General features: G+C 55.3%; 1 long non-coding RNA gene across 1 annotated transcript in view; it reads right to left on the bottom strand.

Moving 5' to 3' along the window:
- The window catches only part of LOC119968734, a 299,307-nt gene extending 285,893 nt beyond the window's left edge, over positions 1-13,414 (bottom strand). The window contains exon 1 of the long non-coding RNA XR_005461197.1: positions 13,189-13,414. This is a non-coding gene — a long non-coding RNA (uncharacterized LOC119968734). The remainder of the gene's footprint in view (positions 1-13,188) is intronic.
- Between the last annotated feature and the right edge of the window lie 469 nt (positions 13,415-13,883).

Here is a 13,883-nt window from a genome sequence, read left to right as displayed (position 1 = left end):
TGCCAGTGTGATGCCAAGTGTGTAGGGCTCACATGTGGTGCATGTGTGGGTACTGTCATGGGAGTGTCCCTTTAAGAAATGTTTTTGTCTTTTCACATGGCTTCAGTGATGTCATTGTGTGGGTGGAGCTGGGCTGTGGCTCTGAGTTTTACTTTCGCTTCGAGTTTGACCTGGTTTTGTATTGCACAGGTTGGAAAGAAGTGTCTCTCCAGCTTCAGTTCAAAAGCTGTTTCCAGACTGCTTGGTAACGTAAAAGTGATAACTGTTTTCTGAAAGGAATTCAAACCTGTTGTTTTAGAAAGGAAACAGGTGTATCCATACCAGGTCTTAAAGATAATAAGACTGTGTGTGTCAGGCCACATCTTTGAAAAGGATCTTTATGGGATCTTAGAACAAAGAAAAGTACAGCACAGGAACAGGCCCTTCGGCCCTCCAAGCCCCTGCCGACCATGCTGCCCGTCTAAACTAAAATCTTCTACACTTTCTGGGTCCGTATCCCTCTATTCCCATCCTATTCATGTATTTGTCAAGATGCCCCTTAAATAAGAACATAAGAACTAGGAGCAGGAGTAGGCCATCTGGCCCCTCGAGCCTGCTCCGCCATTCAATTAGATCATGGCTGATCTTTTGTGGACTCAGCTCCACTTTCCGGCCCGAACACCATAACCCTTAATCCCTTTATTCTTCAAAAAACTATCTATCTTTACCTTAAAAACATGTAATGAAGGAGCCTCAACTGCTTCACTGGGCAAGGAATTCCATAGATTCACAACCCTTTGGGTGAAGAAGTTCCTCCTAGACTCAGTTCTAAATCTACTTCCCCTTATTTTGAGGCTATGCCCCCTAGTTCTGCTGTCACCCGCCAGTGGAAACAACCTGCCCGCATCTATCCTATCTATTCCCTTCATAATTTTAAATGTTTCTATAAGATCCCCCCTCATCCTTCTAAATTCCAACGAGTACAGTCCCAGTCTACTCAACCTAGAACATAGAACAGTACAGCACAGAACAGGCCCTTCGGCCCTCGATGTTGTGCCGAGCCATGATCACTCTACTCAAACCCACGTATCCACCCTATACCCGTAACCCAACAACCCCCCCCTTAACCTTACTTTTTAGGACACTACGGGCAATTTAGCATGGCCAATCCACCTAACCCGCACATCTTTGGACTGCACATCCTCTCCTCATAATCCAACCCCTTCAGCTCTGGGATTAACCTAGTGAATCTCCTCTGCACACCCTCCAGCGCCAGTACGTCCTTTCTCAAGTAAGGAGACCAAAACTGAACACAATACTCCAGGTGTGGCCGCACTAACACCTTATACAATTGCAACATAACCTCCCTAGTCTTAAACTCCATCCCTCTAGCAATGAAGGACAAAATTCCATTTGCCTTCTTAATCACCTGTTGCACTTGTAAACCAACCTTCTGTGACTCATGCACTAGCACACCCAAGTCTCTCTGAACAGCGGCATGCTTTAATATTTTATCGTTTAAATAATAATCCCGTTTGCTGTTATTCCTACCAAAATGGATAACCTCACATTTGTCAACATTGTATTCCATCTGCCAGTCACTATCGTCCCTGCTTCCACCACCTCCTCCGGCAGCGAGTTCCAGGCACCCACTACCCTCTGTGTAAAAAACTGGCCTCGTACATCTCCTCTAACCTTGCCCCTCGCGCCTTAAACCTATGCCCCCTAGTGATTGACCCCTCTACCCTGGGGAAAAGCCTCTGACTATCCACTCTGTCTATGCCCCTCATAATTTTGTAGACCTCCATCAGGTCGCCCCTCAATCTCCGTCGTTCCAGTGAGAACAAACCAAGTTTATTCAACCGCTCCTCAGAGCTAATGCCCTCCATACCAGGCAACATCCTGGGAAATCTCTTCTGCACCCTCTCTAAAGCCTCCACATCCTTCTGGTGGTGTGGTGACCAGAATTGAACACTATACTCCAAGTGTGGCCGAACTAAGGTTCTATACAGCTGCAGCATGACTTGCCAATTCTTATACTCAATGCCCCGGCCAATGAAGGCAAGCATGCCGTATGCATTCTTGACTATCTTCTCCACCTGTGTTGCCCCTTTCAGTGACCTGTGGACCTGTACACCTAGATCTCTCCGACTGGCAATACTCTTTAGGGTTCTACCATTCACTGTATATTCCCTACCTGCATTAGATCTTCCAAAATGCACTACCTCACATTTGTCCGGATTAAACTCCATCTGCCAAACTCCGACCAAGTCGGCAAATAATCTAAATCCTGCTATATACTCTGACAGTCCTCATCACTATCCACAATTCTACCAACCTTTGTTTCGGCTGCAAACTTACTAATCAGACCAGTTACATTTTCCTCCAAATCATTTGTATATATACTACAAACAGCAAAGTTCCCAGCACTGATCCTTGCAGAATACCACTAGTCACAGCCCTCCAATTAGAAAAGCACCCTTCCATTGCTACTCTCTGCCTTCTATGACTTAGCCAGTTCTGTATCCACCTTGCCAGCTCACCCCTGATCCCATGTGACTTCACCTTTTATATCAGTCTTCCATGAGGGACCTTATCAAAGGCCTTACTGAAGTCCATATAGACAACATCCACTGCCCTACCTGCATCAATCATCTTTGTGACCTCTTCGAAAAACTCTATCAAGTTAGTGAGACACTATCTCCCCTTCACAAAACTATGCTACCTCTCACTAATACGTCCATTTGCTTCCAAATGGGAGTAGATTCTGTCTCAAAGAATTCTCTTCAGTAATTTCCCTACCACTGACATCTTGTTATTAAATTGGAACAGTTAAAGGGGGGAATTTATTAAACTTGATACATAGATTACTGTAGCTTATGTTTGTAGTTGATAAAAATGCTTACTATGTGTGTTTATAAAAATGTTAACTAAATTTGAAGAATAAAGTTTGTTTTTGATTAAAAGTGCTTAAGGCCTCTGTTGAATAACACTTGAAAGGTAGGCCCTTATGAAAATGAAAATCGCTTATTGTCACAAGTGGGCTTCAAATGAAGTTACTGTGAAAAGCCCCTAGTCGCCACATTCCGGCACCTGTTCAGGGAGGCTGGTACGGGAATTGAACTGTGCTGCTGGCCTGCCTTGGTCTGCTTTAAAAGCCAGCTCTTTAGCCCTGTGCTAAACCAGCCCCATTTTGCTCAGCATAACTAAAATAAACAGACAGTTGTAGGTCAGGTGAACTCCATGATATACTTTGGGGTTTTCTAAACCCTGGCCTATAACAACTGGGTATCACATATATTAATACACAGGGCCCTGCTCTTTGCAAACAGAGAGAACATGTACACATGCATCCATTTCAGCTGAACAAAATAAGTGATTTCCATTCACTGGTTCATTCCACAAGAAATGCCTTGACCAGTCCAAGTCAAGCTGCCTGGTTTAAATTTCAGAAATTGCTCAGCAGTTAACTGTAAGACACCATCAACTGTTGTATTCGCAATAGCAACACCAGAAACCGCTTATTAACCAATCAGCACCCGTTTCTCTTCCCCCGACATTGGTATTCTTGCAATTGTCCATGGGTGCAAGATGAAAAGCTTCGAGAGTGTATTTTTTTCACCAATATTCATGTTGATGCGAGGTGACTGCACTCACCGCTGTTCACAGAAAAAGCTGCCCACAAACAATCCAGCAACCTCTGCAGCATTAACTCCTCTTTTCCCAATATTAATTTTATTCTACTGTCAGTTATAGAGAATTCTGATACCCTGCAACAGCGATGTCATCAAACTGGCTAAGCAGCAAATCACATTGACAAATTCTCAGAAGCCACAAATCAGGAAGTCATACTTCTTATAAGTTCACAGAAAACGAAACAAAGGTGGGACATACACAAGGGATTAAGATATCAAACTTATCTTATTTGAGAAACGTAGAGATTTAGCAAGGAATAGAATAATTTGATATTCCAAAAATATACAATTCGATTTTCAGAGCCAATGGGGTTGTCAAAAACCCAGTTAAACTTAATTCAATAAGGCATAACTTTTGCTTTTAACATCAAGACTACCGTTGTAAGCTCTTGTCAAATTAGTGATATTGAATATTTAATTTGCCAAAACTTGACCAGAACTCCCTACGAAGGAATCGCTGATAAGTTATGGATCTTGATGTTTAATTATGCCTATGCAGATGCCAGAGGCCGCTGTCAGTTTCAGAGGAGTAAAGATGGCAAATGTTTCACCGTCATTATAATCACAACATTTGGGGCAGCACGGTGGCGCAGTGGGTTCGCACTGCTGCTTCAAGGCGCCGAGGTCCCAGGTTCGATCCCAGTTCTGGGTCACTGTCTGTGTGGAGTTTGCACATTCTCCCCGTGTTTGCGTGGGTTTCGCCCCACAACCCAAAGTTGCACATTTGGTGACTCCCACTCTGGTTGGACTTTTGGACCTTTTCCCCCATCTTTTAATGGGCTAAAATTGTAGAACGGATGTCAGTGGCAATTCTCTATTGAATTCCCACTTCGATGCATGGAGAAAAGAACTAGAAGTGTTCGTAAGGGCAGAAACAAGAAGACAGAAGAGACTTGGGCTGTAGTTGCAACAGGGGACAGCATGGCGGAGGGGCGAACCTCTGGCTTGTTAACCCAGCAGTCTATGGAGTAGCTGATGCAAGTCATCCAGGAGGGCTTCACTACGCAGAAACGGCATTGCTTGGACCCGATAAAAGCGTTGAATGAGCGGCTGGAACTCAGGTTGGACGCCCAGGATCGGGGAATCCAGAAGGTGGAGAAGGCGCTGGCTGAGCAGGAGGAGTATCAGACCGCGGTGGAGCTGGAGGTGGGGATGCTGAGGGAGCAGAAAAAGAAGCTTCTGGAGAAGGTGGAGGACCTAGAGAGTAGGTCCCGCCGGGAGAACCGAAGAATTGTCGGGCTCCCGGAGAGGTCCGAAGGAACGGATGTTGGGTATATGTCGCAGGTATGTTTGAGAAGCTGCTGGGGTATGGGGCATTCTCCCGGCCATTGGAGGTGGATAGGGCTGACAGAGCACCTGCGAAGAAGCTGCAAATGAGAGATGCCCCGAGGGCTATGGTGGTGAGATTCCACAGGTTCACAGATAAGGAGCATATTCTGCAGTGGGCCAAGCAGACACGGAGCTGTAAGTGGGACAATAGCATCCTGCGGGTTTACCAAGACCTGAGTGTGGAGGTGGCCAGGAGGAGGGCAGGCTTCAATCAGCTCAGGGCGATCCTTTTCCAGAAAAGGGTGAAGTTTGGACTGTTATACCCAGCCTGTCTCTGGGTCACGCATGAGGATCAGCATTTTTATTTTGAGTCGCCTGAGGATGCGTTGGACTTTGCAAGAAAGAAAGAAAGGGCTGACGAAGGGCTGAGAACTTTTGAACTTGGCTGCAACGTTCGTATTTCTGTTTTCTCTGTTTTGTTTCTCTGTTTTGCAAAAAGTTTCTCGTTTTGCTTGGAACCAGCAGCACAGTAGGGGGTGTGCATATGTTGGTTTAGGAAAGGGATTGGGTTACAGGGTTTTGTTGCTGGGGAGGAGGGGGGAGTGAATGTTCTGCTGGCGAGGGAGGGACTTGGGCTAAGGGTCAGAGAAGAGGTCGGGGGCTGCCTGGGGATGGACCGGTGGAGGCGCGGATCACGGGCTGGCGGAGGGCCTAAAAAAGGGGATAACTGATTGGTTGGGGGGGGGGGGGGCAATGAGCCCCCCCAACTAGGCTGATTACCTGGAATGAACGAGGGTTAAATGGGTCGGTCAAAAGAGCACGTGTGTTTGCGCATCTTAGGGGATCGAAGGCGGACGTGGTGATGTTGCAGGCGACGTAACTTAAGGTAACGGACCAAGTTAGACTGAGGACAGGCTGGGTCAGTTGGGTGTTTCATTCGGGACTGGATTCAAAGACTAGAGGGATCATGATCCTGATCAATAAGTGGGTGGTGTTTGAGCTGGGTAGAATAGTCTCGGACGTGGGATGTCGGTACATTATGGTCAGTGGGAAACTGGAGGGGGTGCAGGTGGTGTTAGTGAATGTATATGCGCCAAATTGGGATGATGTGGAGTTTATAAAGAGGATGCTGGGGAAGATACCGGACCTGGACTCGCACAGGTTGGTCATGGGAGGGGACTTCAATATAGTTATGGACCCTGGCTTGGACCGGTCAAGCTCAAAAACGAAAAAGTAGGGGCTGTGTCCTCAGCCCCCACTATACTCCTTATACACCTGTGACTGTGTGGCCAAATTCCCTTCCAATTCAATTTTCAAATTTGTTTTTTGTTATAAATTTAGAGTACCCAATTAATTTTTTCCAAGTAAGGGGCAATTTAGCGTGGCCAATCCACCTGCCGTGCACATCTTTGGGTTGTGGGGGCGAAACCCACATGGGGGCAAACACGGGGAGAATGTGCAAACTCCACACGGACAGTGACCCAGAGCCAGGATTGAACCTGGGACCTCGGCGGCGTGAGGCTGCAGGGCTAACCCGCTGTGCCACCGTGCTGCCCCCATGTCCGTATGTTTTGGACATGTCCAAAGCTTTGGGGATTTTGACAGGGGTTTGTGGACGTCATGTCCAAGGTTTTAAAAACAAGGGTGGTGCTGAGTACAGAGGTGGCGATTTTCAGGGCGTCGCAGGATCCGGGACTCCAGGAGGAGAGAGGCAGCTGTTCTGGGCTTTGCTTCCCTGGTAGCCCGGAGACGGATACTATTGGCATGGTGGGACCCAAAGCACCCGAAGTCGGAGACCTGGCTATCGGACATGGCTAGCTTTCTCTGTTTGGAGAAAATCAAGTTCGCCTTGAGAGGGTCACTGTTAGGGTTCGCCCAGAGGTGGAAACCGTTCATCAACTTCTTCGCAGAAAATTAATCATCAGTGGGGCGGGGGGGGGGGGGACCTGTACGAAAGGTAAACGGTTTTTGCACTATGTTTATGGTTTCATGTATCTTGTTTATTTTGTTGTTGTTTTTTTTTTTTAAATCACAACATTTGGGTCAAGAACCCCACAATGATTTGGACTATTGCATTTAGTCTGGGCACTGATCGTCAGGATGAATATATAGATTCACCAGGGCTCAAAAGGGATAATTAATTCAGGTCCGCTTGCATAAACCTGGTTGGTATTCCCAAAACTTTAGAGTTGAGGGGTGATCTAATTGAGATATTAAAGGATTCAAAAGGATATACGGAGGAACTATTTCCTCTGGTGAGCAAGGCCAGGTTAAAATGCCTAATCTTAAAATTAGAGTTAAGGAGGTTAAAAAGGAAATTCAGGAAGGACTCTGTCCCAGGAAACTGTGCATGCTAGAGGTCAATAGAGCTTTTAAGACTGAGATCAACATTTTTGTTGGCTGGAGATCAGCAACTATCATCTGGGTCACAAATCCATGGGCACCTCGCCCACTTCAGCCTATAAGCAAACGTAGTTTCCTAGGGTTTGTGCTGTGGCGATTAGGGGTAATTGTCCAGGAATATATTCTGCAGTTTCTCCTTCCTTCCCTATGTACGATATGCGTTGTCTGTATATAATGCAAGAAACAATACTTTTCACTGTATACTAATACATGTGACAATAATAAATCAAATCAAAGGATTGGAGAAGGGGTAATTTCTCAGCTGCCATTCACAAGCAAATACATGGGGTCCCTGATCAGAGAGGACCAAAGATTGGGGATCACATAGAAATATAGAATCCCTACAGTACAGTTCTGGGGCTGGGTTAGCACACTGGGCTAAATCGCTGGCTTTCAAAGCAGACCAAGGCAGGCCAGCAGCACGGTTCAATTCCTGTACCAGCCTCCCCGAACAGGCCCCGAAGTAACTTCATTTGAAGCTTACTTGTGACAATAAGCTATTTTCATTTCATTTCAGGAGGAAGCCATTCGGCCCATTGAGTCTATACCTACCCTTTGAAAGGGCACTACTCCTGTCCACGCCCAGTCTACCCCCACCCTATCCCCATAACTAACCTGCACATCCCTCGACACTAAAGGGCAATTTATCATGGCCAATCCACCTGACCTGCACATCTTTGGACTGTGGGAGGAAACTGGAGCACCCGGAGGAAACCCACACAGACACAGGGGGAATGTCAAACTCCATACAGTACCTCACAAGTAGCAACAGTAAGGGATAACACAAGCTACCTATACCACCCATTCTGCTTCTCCAACAGCAGCACAGAAAGGATAGACTCAGTGATGCTGTATACCTCACGTAGATGTTCAGCAAATGACACTGACTGACGCCTCCTTAGATATTTAGCAGTAAAATGAGAGAAATTCCTTCACAAAAAGGGTTGTGAATCTTTGGAATTCTCTACCCCAGAGTGTTGTGGGTGCTCTAATGTTGAACAAATTGAAAACCGGGATAAACAGATTTTTGGTGCTTCAGGGAACCAAGTGAGTTTGGAAGTGGGCAGCAAAGAGCAGGTGAAGCCTGAGACCAGCCACGATCATGTTGAACTTAGAACGGACTCGACGAGCCATATGGTCTTTGTCTGCTATGTTCTTATGTAATAATCGCTGCTGGCTTTACTTGGCATCACGTTGACAGTAAACCAACTAGAAATTCTTGTGCCCTGTGTCCTGCCAATATTTGTGCCATCGTTAAAAACAGGCACCCTGCTCATTATCATGCTTGTGGAATCTTGCTGTGTCTAAATTGGCTACTGCGTTACACTACCTCACAAAGGTGACACACTGAAACACTGTAAGGACATCCCGAGATCATAAAAAGTTCTGCTTGACGAAAGCTCCATCGAGCTGAAAAGTTAATTGTTTCTCTCTCTCTCTCTCTCCATGCATTCTCTCTGACCTGTTGGCCAGCATTTCTGTTTTAGATTTCCAGCATCTGTAGCATTTTACTTTTGTTCCAAACTCTCCCTTTCTTTTCTTTAGGGGTCATTTAAAACTTTGGGCTGCACACAGCATAATTTTAAAACTAAATAATTTAAGGGGCAAAGCTATTTGAAAGCACACATGGCGATAACACAGACCACACAAACATCAGTGTGGTTAATAATTGCACAGGACACTGCAGTGCAAATGAACAGCATCTTCACTGAGATGGGAACCAGGAGAGAACTCTGCTGGTAATTGTGTTACAAAGCTGCAAATTCATTTCAAAAGATTCACTGCGTGGCTAGCTCTCACCCGTAGCTGCCCTGTTCACATAAGAACATAAGAACTAGGAGCAGGAGTAGGCCATCTGGTCCCTCGAGCCTGCTCCGCCATTCACTGAGATCATGGCTGATCTTTTACGGACTCAGCTCCACTTTCCGGCCCGAACACCATAACCCTTAATCCCTTTATTCTTCAAAAAACTATCTATCTTTACCTTAAAAACATGTAATGAAGGAGCCTCAACTGCTTCACTGGGCAAGGAATTCCATAGATTCACAACCCTTTGGGTGAAGAAGTTCCTCCTAAACTCAGTCCTAAATCCACATCTGAGAGACAAGTCCTGTCAACCCACCACTGAAGACAATGATCCATAAATGACAAGACATGAAACATTATATCACAGAGTGGGGGGATGAGGCTGGGGGGGGGGGATGAGGCTGGGGGGGGGGGATGAGGCTGGGGGGGGGGGGATGAGGCTGGGGGGGGGGGGATGAGGCTGGGGGGGGGGGATGAGGCTGGGGGGGGGGGATGAGGCTGGGGGGGGGGATGAGGCTGGGGGGGGGGATGAGGCTGGGGGGGGGATGAGGCTGGGGGGGGGATGAGGCTGGGGGGGGGATGAGGCTGGGGGGGGGATGAGGCTGGGGGGGGGATGAGGCTGGGGGGGGGGATGAGGCTGGGGGGGGGGATATGAGGCTGGGGGGGGGATGAGGCTGGGGGGGGGGATTGAGGCTGGGGGGGGGGATGAGGTGGGGGGGGGGGATGAGGCTGGGGGGGGGATGAGGCTGGGGGGGGGATGAGGCTGGGGGGGGGATGAGGCTGGGGGGGGGGATGAGGCTGGGGGGGATGAGGCTGGGGGGGGGATGAGGCTGGGGGGGATGAGGCTGGGGGGGGGATGAGGCTGGGGGGGGGATGAAGCTGGGGGGGGGGATGAGGCTGGGGGGGGGGATGAGGCTGGGGGGGGGATTGAAGCTGGGGGGGGGATGAAGCTGGGGGGGGGATGAAGCTGGGGGGGGGATGAAGCTGGGGGGGGGATGAGGCTGGGGGGGGATGAAGCTGGGGGGGGGTGATGAGGCTGGGGGGGGATGAAGCTGGGGGGGGATGAGGCTGGGGGGGGGATGAAGCTGGGGGGGGGATGAAGCTGGGGGGGGGATGAGGCTGGGGGGGGGATGAGGCTGGGGGGGGGATGAGGCTGGGGGGGGGGATGAGGCTGGGGGGGGTATGAGGCTGGGGGGGGGGTATGAGGCTGGGGGGGGTATGAGGCTGGGGGGGGGGATGAGGCTGGGGGGGGGATGAGGCTGGGGGGGGTATGAGGCTGGGGGGGGGGATGAGGCTGGGGGGGGGAATGAGGCTGGGGGGGGGGATGAGGCTGGGGGGGGGATGAGGCTGGGGGGGGGATGAGGCTGGGGGGGGGTGAGGCTGGGGGGGGGGGATGAGGCTGGGGGGGGGATGAGGCTGGAGGGGGGGGATGAGGCTGGAGGGGGGGGATGAGGCTGGGGGGGGGGATGAGGCTGGGGGGGGGGATGAGGCTGGGGGGGGGGATGAGGCTGGGGGGGGGGATGAGGCTGGGGGGGGGATGAGGCTGGGGGGGGGGATGAGGCTGGGGGGGGGGGATGAGGCTGGGGGGGGGGGATGAGGCTGGGGGGGGGATGAGGCTGGGGGGGGATGAGGCTGGGGGGGGGGGATGAGGCTGGGGGAGGGGGATGAGGCTGGGGGGGGGAGATGAGGCTGGGGGGGGGAGATGAGGCTGGGGGGGGATGAGGCTGGGGGGGGGATGAGGCTGGGGGGGGGATGAGGCTGGGGGGGGGATGAGGCTGGGGGGGGGGATGAGGCTGGGGGGGGGGATGAGGCTGGGGGGGGGATGAGGCTGGGGGGGGATGAGGCTGGGGGGGGGATGAGGCTGGGGGGGGGAGATGAGGCTGGGGGGGAGATGAGGTTTGTGGCTGGGGGGGGAGATGAGGCTGGGGGGGGGATGAGGCTGGGGGGGGGATGAGGCTGGGGGGGGGATGAGGCTGGGGGGGGATGAGGCTGGGGGGGGGATGAGGCTGGGGGGGGATGAGGCTGGGGGGGGGATGAGGCTGGGGGGGGGATGAGGCTGGGGGGGGGATGAGGCTGGGGGGGGGATGAGGCTGGGGGGGGGATGAGGCTGGGGGGGGGATGAGGCTGGGGGGGGATGAGGCTGGGGGGGGGATGAGGCTGGGGGGGGGGTGAGGCTGGGGGGGGGGGTGAGGCTGGGGGGGGGATGAGGCTGGGGGGGGATGAGGCTGGGGGGGGGTGAGGCTGGGGGGGGGGATGAGGCTGGGGGGAGGATGGGGCTGGGGGGGGGGGATGGGGGGGGGGATGGGGCTGGGGGGGGATGAGGCTGGGGGGGATGAGGCTGGGGGGGGATGAGGCTGGGGGGGGATGAGGCTGGGGGGGGATGAGGCTGGGGGGGGGATGAGGCCGGGGGGGGGATGAGGCTGGGGGGGGATGAGGCTGGGGGGGGATGAGGCTGGGGGGGGATGAGGCCGGGGGGGGGGGGGGGTGAGGCCGGGGGGGGGGGGGTGAGGCCGGGGGGGGGGGGGGTGAGGCCGGGGGGGGGGGGGGGGTGAGGCCGGGGGGGGGGGGGTGAGGCTGGGGGGGGGGGGTGAGGCTGGGGGGGGGGGTGAGGCTGGGGGGGGGGGGTGAGGCTGGGGGGGGGGGGGTGAGGCTGGGGGGGGGGGGGTGGGGGGGGGGGGGGGGGGGGGGGGGGGGGGGTGGGGGGGGGGGTGGGGGGGGTGGGTGGGGGGGGGGTGGGGGGGGTGGGGGGGGTGGGTGGGGGGGTGGGGGGGGGGGGGGGGGGGGGTGGGGGGGGTGGGTGGGGGGGGGGGGGGGGGGGGGGGGGTGGGGGGGGGGGTGGGGGGGGGGGTGGGGGGGGGGGGGGGGGGGGGGGGTGGGGGGGGGGTGGGGGGGGGGTGGGGGGGGGGGTGGGGGGGGGGTGGGGGGGGGGGGTGGGGGGGGGGTGGGGGGGGGGGTGGGGGGGGGGGGTGGGGGGGTGGGGGGGTGGGGGGGGTGGGGGGGTGGGGGGGTGGGGGGTGGGGGGGGGGGGGGGTGGGGGGGGGGTGTGGGGGTGGGGGGGGGGTGTGAGGCTGGGGGGGGGGGTGTGAGGGTGGGGGGGGGGGGTGTGAGGGTGGGGGGGGGGGTGTGAGGGTGGGGGGGGGGGGTGAGGGTGGGGGGGGGGGTGAGGCTGGGGGGGGATGTGAGGCTGGGGGGGGGGGGGATGTGAGGCTGGGGGGGGGGGTGTGAGGCTGGGGGGGGGGTGAGGCTGGGGGGGGGTGTGAGGCTGGGGGGGGGGGTGTGAGGCTGGGGGGGGGGGTGTGAGGCTGGGGGGGGGGGTGTGAGGCTGGGGGGGGGGTGTGAGGCTGGGGGGGGGGGGGTGTGAGGCTGGGGGGGGGGGGTGTGAGGCTGGGGGGGGGGGGTGTGAGGCTGGGGGGGTGGGGGGGGTGTGAGGCTGGGGGGGGGTGAGGCTGGGGGGGGGGTGTGAGGCTGGGGGGGGTGGGGGGGGTGTGAGGCTGGGGGGGTGGGGGGGGTGTGAGGCTGGGGGGGGGTGAGGCTGGGGGGGGGGGTGTGAGGCTGGGGGGGGGGGGTGTGAGGCTGGGGGGGGTGGGGGGGGTGTGAGGCTGGGGGGGTGGGGGGGGTGTGAGGCTGGGGGGGGGTGAGGCTGGGGGGGGGGTGTGAGGCTGGGGGGGGGGGGTGTGAGGCTGGGGGGGGGGGGGTGTGAGGCTGGGGGGGGGGTGAGGCTGGGGGGGGTGGGGGGGGGTGTGAGGCTGGGGGGGGGTGAGGCTGGGGGGGGGGTGAGGCTGGGGGGGGGTGTGAGGCTGGGGGGGGGGGGGGTGAGGCTGGGGGGGGGGGTGTGAGGCTGGGGGTCAGCGGGTGTGAGGCTGGGGGTCAGCGGGTGTGAGGCTGGGGGGGGGGGGGGGTGTGAGGCTGGGGGGGGGGGGGGTGAGGGGGGACCGCGAGGGAATCAATTAAACTTCAAAACAATTTAGTTAAAGAAATAAACGCTGCCGGAACTCAGCACCGAGACCCCCTCCCTCAGTGTCCGGCTCCCGCTCACCTCAGCTCCCGGACTCGGTGCCGCGGCTCCGGCCGGTCTCGGGCTGTCCTGGGGATGCCGCCTGGGTCATGCTGCCGGCTGCCGGGTGACTGCGATGACGGACAAGCCCGAGGCCCGACCAAGTCCAGCCGCTCCGGACAGCCTCCTTCACCGTGACAGCAGCTCCCGGTCCGGCCGCCCCCCGGAGCCGCTTCTCCCGTCCGCCGGCTCCCACCCAACTGCCGGCGGCGGCTCCCGGGCCGACAGCGCCACCCGCAGGACAGGAGTCTCCATTACACCCTGCCGCTCACTACAAACCTGACATTCAGCAGCTGGGCAGAAGCACAGGGTCACTGCCCCCAACCTGACCCTAACCCTAACCCAACCCTAACCCGTACCCTAACCCAACCCGAACCCTAACCCCGACCCGTAACCCTAACCCAACCCTAACCCTGACTCAACCCTAACCCCAACCCGTACCGAACCCTAACGATAACACTAACCTAACCCTAACCCCGACCCGTAACCCTAACCCAACCCTAACCCTGACTCAACCCTAACCCCGACCCGTACCCGAACCCCAACGATAACACTAACCCAACCCTAACCCAACCCAACCCTAACCAACCTAACCCGACCCGTACCCGAACCCTAACACAACCCTAAACCAACCTAACGCTAACAAACCCTACCCCAACCTAACCCTAAAACCTAAC

The sequence above is a fragment of the Scyliorhinus canicula genome, chromosome 1, assembly GCF_902713615.1.
Source record: "Scyliorhinus canicula chromosome 1, sScyCan1.1, whole genome shotgun sequence".
Classification (NCBI taxonomy): Eukaryota; Metazoa; Chordata; class Chondrichthyes; order Carcharhiniformes; family Scyliorhinidae; genus Scyliorhinus; species Scyliorhinus canicula.
The sequence above is the reverse complement of the archived record's forward strand: the minus strand, read 5'-3'. Positions and strand labels throughout refer to the sequence as shown.